This window comes from Syzygium oleosum, unplaced genomic scaffold (genome assembly GCF_021117445.2).
Source record: "Syzygium oleosum isolate NSW1041296 unplaced genomic scaffold, Sole_v2.1 Sole_v2.14, whole genome shotgun sequence".
NCBI classification, from domain to species: Eukaryota; Viridiplantae; Streptophyta; class Magnoliopsida; order Myrtales; family Myrtaceae; genus Syzygium; species Syzygium oleosum.
Window position 1 is genome coordinate 4,138,703 of NW_026607498.1, and position 10,946 is coordinate 4,149,648.

General features: G+C 40.4%; 1 pseudogene; it reads right to left on the minus strand.

Annotated features, from left to right (window-relative positions):
- Window positions 1–5,513: 5,513 nt before the first annotated feature.
- Window positions 5,514–7,931, minus strand: LOC115661399 (uncharacterized; annotated as a pseudogene).
- Window positions 7,932–10,946: the final 3,015 nt, after the last annotated feature.

Sequence of the window (10,946 nt, forward strand, 5' to 3'; positions counted from 1 at the left end):
CAATCCCATGTCTCAACCGTTGATCTGCAAGTATTTGTGCAATGGTGTGCAATGGGCCAAGTCCTTGTGCGATGGGAACATGGAAGGATCTCAACCGTTGATATAATCCCTGGAAAATTCTGAATTAAATAGTCTGCAAAAGTCATGACATGGCGAGCCCCTCTCCCTCTATCACTGTCTTTTAGCTCATGCGCGGGACTATATATACACAAAGACGCAGGAGCAAGCCCATCGCTTACTTCACACACACACACAGAACAAAAAGCTTCAGATCAGAAAACGTTCAAGCGAGTGGGGGATCTCCGGGGCATCTCCAAACTCTCTTCCTGCTCTTCCAATCCTCCTTTGGCCTCTGCACTTGCTGCCCCTTCTCCACACCATGCCGAATCAAGCAGCAACTTTAGAAAGGTACGTAATTCATTCACATGAATATGCTCTTCAAATTTCGACCAAAAAAAAAAAGAATATGCTCTTCAGATCTCCATGCTGAGAGCGCGATAAAGGAGTTGGTTTCTTTTCTCTTACGAATCTATCTTTTCTTCCAATTTAATTTCTTCTTAATTTAACATAGAGACGATGAACAATCACAGCAGCCGCAACACCAGAAAAGTTTTGACTCGACCAAGAGATTCCACATTATATTCACCTCATTCAAGCTTCTCGTAATCACGTATTTCAATTCGCAGCATACCGGTGTATTGAACCCCATGATTCCACAATTTTACATAATATCCGAAGCTATCTATTTTGTTGCGCTAATCAAAGTAAATGGACCCGCACGCCCAAACTTGATATACAGGTGTTTGTACATCGTTTTTAGGACTCTCGGTTCCGTGTTTCTTCTTTGGATGAGCTTGTCTCTAGTCATGTGGTTGGTTGTTAATATGTGCCTACTAGTCTTTGCTTTAGCATCGTCCGGTTTACTCACGCAAGGTTTTGACCGTTTTCGAGAGATTGTTGAGCTATTCGAGGATGTGTTGTCTTCCCCAGTTTAGTTTGATCTAAAGCGCCCGCAATCATTCTGTAGTTGTTATGAATTTTGTTGCAGCATGTCATTTGTAATAAGTCTTATTGACTTTAGGAAAAGAGAAGGGTATAATATATATGTTCTGAATTTGGTGAACCTTACCTTATTGCCATGTCATGTACACGATTATTTTATTGTCATTTGATTCTTTTTCTTGGTCTAATTGGTTTTTTTTCTTTCTAGAGGTAACAAAATGGGCCCACTAAGTTGGGTCTTCAACAAACCGTGGATCGCACAAAGTTGCATGGCGTGTAGTATGCTCACCCAAAAAGGAAGGAGGGTTAGGATTGCCTGATTTGAACCTATGGAACAAAGTGTTATTAGGGCGCACAATATGGAATCTTATCAATCATCCATCTTCTTCACTTTGGAGCTCCTGGGTCCATAGTACAAAATGCAGAGGAACCCCATTTTTGCAGATGGACATGAAGGGTAGTATGGCCTGGAGTTGGCGATGTCTCCTCAAACTACGTCATGTCCTAACCCCAGTCATGTCTAATCCAAGATATTGCTGCCATGATGTCTTGGATGAACTTAGACACGAGAGTCCGGCTATGGAGTGGTATAACTTAATATGGAGTAGCGGCGTTAGCAAACACAATTTTATTGGTTGGTTAGTTTGTAGGGATAGGCTTCCGACAGCAGAGATCATATCACGGTGGATGACCTAAGTCGATGTCCAATGTACCTTCTGTAGGGCAAGTATAGAGAACATGACTCACCTTTTCTTCTAATGCGAATGGACAGGTAGCATCTGGCGCAATATTCTTGCGCAACAAGGGATCAGGCGTAATGTTTGGGGATGGAATGAGGAGCTTCAATGGATGGTTAGAGCAACAAGAGGCAAAGATTTGGCAGCGAAACTCCTCAAAGTATCTTTTCTAGCGACTGTATATTGCACTTGGATGGAGCGCAACCATAGGCGGTTTCAAAACAATCCAACTGACATTCATATTATTTTGGCGAAGGTGCGGAAAAATGTAAGAGGTAGAGCTTCGCTATACCAAAAAATCAAACCTTCGCAAGCTAACATTGTTTTAGCTACTTTATGGAGACTTCCTACCTCCATATTCTCGAATTATTAGTACTAGTTGTAATGCCGGGGAATGCCCCTAAGCTGTTGTACATCATCTGTTATATACTACTTACATTTTACACAAAAAAAAATGGGCCCACTAACCCATTTTTCCATTCATATTTGCTGGGTTTAAAATTAGTCACTTTAATTTTATGAATTGATTAAAATGAGTTGTAGGAAACAAAGACGAATGAAAACTAGATCGAAATGGATTTGACTCGGATTATATTTAAGTTAAGGTTTAGATATATTACTATTCTACTTGTCACACTTTTCTTTTCTTCATTTTTCTCTTTCCGAGGAACATCTGAAAAGCTAAATAGAGATTGATTTTAAAAATTTATTTTGGTAGACCCATGATTTTTTTTGGGTCACTCGTCACAAATTACACCGATAATGAAACTTTGACATTTCTTCACGTAAAGATGAAATAAAACTCAAATTTAAGAAAATCGTGCAAAAATATTAAGCAAAAAAATTCTGGCAAGACATGGTCATCCAGCATGAATGGACCACCTTGAAAGATTAATTAAGCTTAAATCATCGCTAAACCAGTTTTTAATAAATAACTATTAAAGTTAAAAAAGTAGAAAAAAAAATTGAAAAGAATTCATGGGACACGTTTTCTTTGGTTGCGGTACCTTGGGGGCATATCTGGAAGTTGGACTTGGACGGTTCAAGTTGGACCTAAACAAGAAAGAAAAAGGTGAAGGTCCTTGGATTATAGACATATACAACTTAAAATTGCGTATGAACGGAATTCAATAACCTCCTTTAAGCCCAAAGCTCATTCGAGTTCCTTCCTTTATCGAAGTTTATGGTGTTGAACCCGGTCTGTTACCACTCTTGATAGATTTTTCAAATCTTCGAGTATTTTCAGATCTTTTAGTACTTCCAAAAGCAGAAGCTTACATCATATGTATACTTCCGACTCTTCTACTAAATTAGTTCAAACTTCTAGAATTGGGCGAAATAATTGGAGATGTAGCTTGATTCATCAAATTTTTCAGTGAATTCCTTATTTGCTATTTTTTTATGTTTAATTTTTTTTAATTGGTCATGCTAATTTCCATATATAAGGGGGAAAATTGTTATCGGAGCTTGGGATGTTTGGGTATGGGTGAGGTCCGAATCGAGTCAAGTATAGGTAACTAAAAATTGTGGTCTTCGTGCAAATGTTACATGTCGCTTCTATAAGTATTGTCTTGCATGACCATAAAATATCATCAAACCTAAAAATAAAATCCGTGCAATAGAGACAGTGCCCTGGTTGAATTAATCAAATATTGCAAATGATCACAAGATAATACTGACATAATCATTTATTACTTCAATTGCCATTGAGGTACCTCCCTTTTTCATGTCTCCCCTCGATTTTTATCTTACACAAGATCATTTCACGGTCTATTCTATTTGTACAATAAAAAATTTTCATTTTTTTCGTTTGAATTCAACCCAAGACACACTTACGCATGCAGTTTATTAAGTCATGGTTGATAAATGGTCTTACGATGTTGGCTCATACATGTACACTTTGCTAGATGGATCGTGGAGTCTTAGTCCATTTCCAGAGCCAATCTCTAAAACGATCAGATGGTAGTGAAATTTTGTTGCGCCGAAATTCGCCCATTTCTGAGATATTGTTTCCCTGCCATGGGCTTAAAGGGAATGACTGAAATTTTGTTGCCCTGCCTTGGATGGCGAGGTCGACGAAATTCTAGTATTGTTTCCAGCCAACTGTTGATTTAACTCTTCGAGGGAATCTGACCGTTCAGGCCCAATTTTTCGACGACCGGGATGAACTTTTACAAAAGTCAAGAACCCGTTCATGAGATACATTCATAAACACATGCAGAGCATAATATTTAAAAAAAAGAAAGAAAGGTTGGAAACATGGCCTATATATCCCCTACCACCAAGTGTGCCTCTTCCCCTTATGTAATTCACAAAGCTCAAAAAAAATCCCAGAGTTCATTCTGTCTCCTCCATCTCCAAAACATGGCCCATCGTCCAGTGACACCTGAAAGGCACCACTTTACACATTCGTTTGAATATGTTCTAAGAGCTATGCTTAGAGCGTGGATTAGTAGCAAGTTATTTTTTTTTCCCCTTTATAATATGTTCTTCTTCAATTAATTTCTTCCTAATTCGTTACAGGGAGAACGGGCAACCACATTAGCGCCGACAACAGGAGAGTTTTGACTCAATCAAGAGATTCCACATTATATTCATCTCGTTCAAGCTACTCGTTATCGGACATTTCAATTCGCAGCATACCGAGGCATTGAGCCACCAATTTCTACTGTTTTACATCATTTGCGAAGTTATCTATATCGTAGCACTGATTGAAGTGACTGGACCCTCGAGCACGAACGCAACATACTGATACTTGTAACTTGTTTTTGGGACTCTCGCTTACAATTTGCTTATCTGGACGAGCTTGTCTTTGGCTATGTTACTGGTCGTCAACATGTGCTTGCTAGTGCTTGCTTTAGCATGTCTGCTCATGTGAGATTTTGATCGTTTTCAAGAAATTGTTCAGCTGATCAACGATGTGCCAACTGATGTTTGAAATTCCAGCAATTTACTTGTATTTGGGTATCAATTTTGTTGCATGTTGTTTGTAATAAATCCTGTCATTTTTCATAGTCTATTTTTGTAGATCCATGATTATTGTCGAATCAAAAAGTCACCCCACAGTCCCTTGAAGGCTCCAAAGGCTCCATCTGTTAAAAGGTTATTATCAGGACACACAGCCAATGACCCTGCCTAAAGAGTCGTCTGGGGGTTGGGTAACACAAAAAACAAACAAATGCGATTGATATCGGAGTCCCAAAATAATACTTCATCACCTCCTGGTCTGGCAAATTTCACAATCTGCCAAGTGATTGCATAGCCAGTCTTCGACCCTCACCTCAGTAAAGCAATAGGCCATTTAATCTCATGATAGCAATTACAAACCAAGCCAGCCAAGCATTCTCAATCTAACTTCTCACCCCCGAAAGTATGTGAAAAAATCAAACTAAAATCGCAGAAGTTATCCAACCATGGATAGTGGATTAGGTCATAGCCAACTCCTACCAAGGCCTCCTTCCTTATAATAACTAGCAAAAAGAAGGAAAAGAAAAAAAAACAGAAAAGAAGAAGCTGCTATATAATTTACCTTGGAACAATATACCAACATCATCTAATGACGATACCGACACAATACAAGACAAACATAAACTTATCCCTCTCGCTTTACTCTCAGCTAAAGCTGGGCTACCGCTGAAAACTACAAAGCCATCCCCACATCCAGTAAATTCAACTTATACAACACGTGACTCGCACTTGCTTGAACACCAACACTTAAGTCTTGTAGACTTTGATTGCCGATTCAAAGCCCATCAGATTATGTTGCATATAGACATTTGCTTAACAAAAGTCAGTGTGACAAAAGGTAACAGTGACTATGCACTAGTAGCAAAAGTATACATCACTAGCGAAATCACAAAATTATAACAATGATGTGGAGAACTTCCACCTACAATCAATTGGTAGAAAAAAGAGATAGTAGCGAGTAGCAGAGTACTGCTGACTGTAGATGATAGCATACATCTTTGCCAGTGGAAATGCAACCATTTGTATCATTAAATACTTTATGGTTGAGCATCTTGAAGAGAACCATCCGAGTCCTCTGATCAATGCCCTGCACAGCCACATAAATAATTCCATGAGAACTTCTCGGAGATGCTAATGTCACTTTAGTAAGTTTTAGGAGTGGGGGTGGGGCACTGTAACCGCAGTAACTTTTAAAAGTGTTCTTACTTCTGAATAATTATTGCAAGAGGAGACATGAATTAATGCATACACCCTTAAAGAAGTTTACTCAGCTATGATTCAGTCAAACTGAAGTATTGAATTAGCAAAGAGACAGATTAAGCTTGCAATAGGGTTCTTTTCAATTTCAAAACTATAGATGATCAAATAAAAGTAATTATAGTTCTTTTTCCTATATCCACGAAGATCAATAAATTCTGAAAATTGATTCCACTCATGCTTCATGACCCTGGGATAGAGGTGAAAAGCAAGAGGAAGGAGGCCAATGAAGAAACTGACGAAAATTCTATCTTTAAAATAGGGATATGTTCACTTGAGAAAAATCTAAGCAACAGATTACACTTGGTATAAAGAGACCTTATTGTGGCTGTTGTTACAATGGCAGCATGGAGAATTTTATGGAAATATTTTACCAAACACTTATTACTTTTGATGAAAATGTACTCTACCTGCTTGACAATTGCACGGTCAGCTTTCTCATTACTTTTAATTTTGCCAATAGCCGAATCCCATACACTTTCTTGAATTGAAGCTATCACTGTGCTGGACATGGAACATTCACCCTTCCCTCCCACTCCTGCAGTATTCATTCATACAATCCATGATTTCAACGAGTTAAATACTCAGCAACACATTAAGAAGCTAGAGAACATATCACTGTCCACCATATCATGTTTAGATGCAGAAGGAAGTAGACACAACACTAGTATTCAACACATGCTTATTCAAGTTGAAAATTTCCGATCCCAAAAAACAGAAAACTATCTCTGTGTGCCAACCAAATTGATGACAGCATGAACTCAACATTCTTATTTGGTGAAGAGTCGAAAAGTTTGAAAATTGAAAGATCTTATGAAGTTTTATCACAATCATTGAGGTCGGGTGAAACTCAAAAGTGTAGACAGCTGATTTGGGGAGACAGTGAAAAGAAGATTCACTAGTGTCATTGATCTAACTGTTGCCACAAGTGCACCTGGTGCAAACAAGGTATATATTTCAAGCGTTGCCACTCGATAAGCATCGGCACTCAATACATCAATTGTAAAATATACTAGTGCAGCTGCAGCCTATAGATAATCTCCTGTCACACTAAAGGCAAGACTTAAGAACTTCAATAAGAAGTCTTAGCTTCTCAGGTAATTGATCAAAACTGTGCAATCTAGGAAGGCAACCATTCTGAGCAGCATGTTGCTCTACCCACACTATACCAGTACAAAATCAATCACTAGATTATCCAGCCCTTTCCAAAGAACGGCCACTAAAAAAAGAAACCAATACTTCTGTATTTTAAAAACTCCTCCTTGTTCTTTTTTTTTGTCTATAAGTTCGTTTAGGATGCTAACCCTATGCTTCAGAGTTTAATCTTGTTGTAACGATGTCGCCACATTTTTCTTCTCCAATTTTTTGAAGCATAAAGTGATGTTCTAACCTCCCTTCATATTACATTCAATTCAAACCGGAAGAGAAAGAGAGTGACTTTAGGCTATTCAAGCAAGCCAAGCATGCTGTAATCATCAAAGAAAATCTCTAATCACCAACAGCAGAAAGAAGAAATCAAATTTCACTTCTCAGAACAAGCATGCCTCTGAATTACAAACTACATACAGGCATTGTGAATTAGTTAAAGGATATAGATAAAAAGGATAGTCAAGAAACAAGAGAAGAGAACTTTAGGACCTCCAAAGGGGAAGCGCGGACATGAGTGGAGAGTTTCTGGCTCCGATTGGACAGGGGTTGAAGCGTGGACGACCGGGCACGCGTGGGAAGCCCTCCACGAGCATTCGGACATCGAGAATTGGGAGCGAAGGGCTCCTCCGTCCACTGCTTCTCCGCGGTCTTTCAAGTCCAAACCATTCCAACGCCTTCTCCATTTCTGAATCCGATGACCACGCCTTCTCCTCCTCCTCCTCGTCCTCTTCTCCATCTCCTACTTCAACTCCTCTTCCTTCTTCTTCTTCTTCTTCTTCTTCTTCCCCTTCGTTCATTGTTTCTAATCCTGCCTCCACTGTTTCTAACCCTGCCTCCACTGACTCTTCTTCCTGGCATATATAACTGTTACAACCAAACATCAAGTTCCAAAAAGAAAAACTCTGTGAGGCTTGTTACGGTGTCAACGGAGAGAGAGAGAGCTACGCAAATAGGGACGCAAAGGGGGACGATCAACGGCAACGGACTCGAGAGGCGGAGCTTCGCTGCGGAAGCGACGAGCTCAACCGAAGCGGCTGAGCACGACGGAGCTTTGGCGGCTGAGCGACCCGAAGGACGGAGATGGGTGAACGAAGGAGAGCGGCGACCTTCTGTGGGCTGGGTGAACTGAACGAAGGCGCGCGGGCAGGGGCATTAACGAGGAGCCGTTAACCAAGAGGACCGGTTCGATTCGATATCTCAATCCCCGAAAAGGAAAGCGGTTCTTTTAGGCAAGGTTTATTTCTCGGAAAATATGATATTTTTGAAAAAAAAATTTCGGGAAGTAATTTTTCAGAAAAATGATAATATTTTCGGTATTTGGCTGACATCCGAAAATAAACTAGAAAATATTATTCGTCGTTTGGAAAGGAAAATTTCTTTTAATTTTTTTAAATAGACATATACTATTCGGACACTAGTGACTTGAATCTGACATAGACACTGGGTCTCAAGTCCGGATCCCTGACTCCCGGACACAAGCACAGACACTGGTCTTGGGTCCACCAAAACTGAGCCTGAAAACTCAATGCTTGTGCCCGGTCTACAAAGTTTGGGCCTAGGTCCCTGGCGCTCAGGCCTAGGTCCATTGAGGTTGGGCCATAGACCCAAACCTAGGTCAATCGAGGCCGGGGCTGGGACTTAGATATTTGTGCCCGCGATTGGGTTTATTGAGGTTGCGCCCGGAACCCTAGACTTGGGATCGTGACGCTGCGCTCGGGCCTAGATCCAATGAGATCGAGCCCAGGAGCTCGGTGCTGGTACTCGGGTTGTTGGCGTCCGAGCCAAGGTCCTCGGCGTCTGCGTCCATGTCCATCGAGGCCGGGCCTGTGCCCGAGACCCTGACGCCAAGTCCCGGGTCCATCAAGGTCGGGTGCCAGCGCTTGCACCCAGATCCATCAGGATCGGGCTTGGAACCCCAGTGCTAGGGATAAGGTTCCTGGCGTCTAGGACCTTGTTGCCAGTGTCCCCGGTCCCCGACGCCCGTACCCGAGTCCATTGAGTCCAAGCCAGGGTTCATGAAGCAAACCTTCCATGATCTTTCTCTGTACGTGTGTTTGGGGTCTCTAGCTTGCGAGACAAGTGAGCATGATCATATGAATTCACAAAAGAGAAAAGGGTAACAAAGAGGCGTGAACCACTCTGCAAGAAGAATAAGGGAGGGAGAGATTATGCGCTAACGGAAGGCCTTTCCAGGAGCTTTTCTTTTTTTTTTTTGCAAGAAGGATTTTCAAGGAGATGCGCGTTATGTCGGGGAGAGAGAGAGAAGGAAGGAGCCAGGAAGCAGCAACATGGTGGAGGAACACGGAATATGATGAGCAAAAGAACACAATAGAACTATTGTATTCCCCATTCCAAAACCATCCCTCTGTCCCTTACATACGCCACTTTACTCGCACCTTTATCGAAATTCATTTAGAATTTGGACCCCTATTACTCTAACATGACAACTCAAACCTCTCTCTTTTTTTCAAATATAGAGGTCTCGGTAGTTTTCTTTTCTTGATACGAGAATTTATCATTTGAATTCGTACCTGGCGTGTTTTAATTTAATAGGATTTTAAAATAAAATTATGGGATATGTAATATATGTACTTCGGCCTTTAGTCATATTTATTTATGCTTTGAGATCTCTCATGAGACTAAATTAAAAAAAAATTATATTGTAAGCATAAAAAAAAAAGCGAATGCTTTTAAGAAGTCAGATGATATTTTAGAGGCATCGCAGAAGGTTAGACAAGCCTTGATCGACCGGCTTTTTTCTCATTAGAAGAGTCTTAGATTTTTCGGATAAGTGCATTGGAAGTCCTAAAACTAATCATGAAAGTATAATTAAGTCCTAAAACTTTCAAAAAGTTCAATTAAGTCCTAAAACTTGTCACGAAAGGGCAATTGAGTCCTAAAATTTTCAATAAGTACAATCAAGTCCTAAAACTTGTCAAATTGATCCAATTAAGTTCTTCTGTTGATTGCAATTTTTAAAATTTTTAGGGCTCGATTGCACTTTCGTGACAAGTTTTAGGACTCAATTGCACTTTTATGACAAGTTTTAGGACTTTCAGTGCACTTATCCTTAGATTTTTCTAAATACTCGTTGTACATAAATTGTATAACAAGTAAAATAAAAATTGGCTTTGAAAATCACTTTAATCGAGCTCTTAAATAGCTAACTGAGTTGTAAGTACTAGCATGATGAAACACGAAAGGAAGCAGAGACTTAGTCAAGAGTTAAAAAAATAGGAAGCAGCTGCCCCGTGCATGAATCAAAAAAATAAAAAATTTAAGGGTTGAGGATATGCGTTTCAGGGCGGGAGTTCATGTCCTAAACCGCTGATCCATGTCCCCATAAATCACCGGTTGAGAGGAAAATCTTAGATGAGTCATCCTTAGAGGGAGGAAATTTTCCACCAAGAGCCCCACCAAGAAACTTTTAGGAACTCTTGAGGATTGTCTGCCCCCACCAAGAGACTTTAAGGAGCTCCTTAAAGTTCCTCTTGATGGGAGCTCCTTTGGATTGTCTGTCTTCTCCCATCAAGGCGAATTCTTTTGGGAAAAGAATTCGCCTTGATGGGAGAAGACAGACAATCCAAAGGAGCTCCCATCAAGAGGAACTTTAAGGAGCTCCTTTGGATTGTCTGTCTTCTCCCATCAAGGCGAACTCTCATGCCACCAAGAGACTTTGGATTGTCTGTCTTCTCCCATCAAGGCGAACTCTCATGCCACCAAGAGACTTTAAGGAGCTCCTTAAAGTTCCTCTTGGTGGGGGCAACCTCTTCGTGGAAAATCAACCGTTGATTTATGAGGACATGGCCTCTCAACCGTTGATTGGAGTGGTGG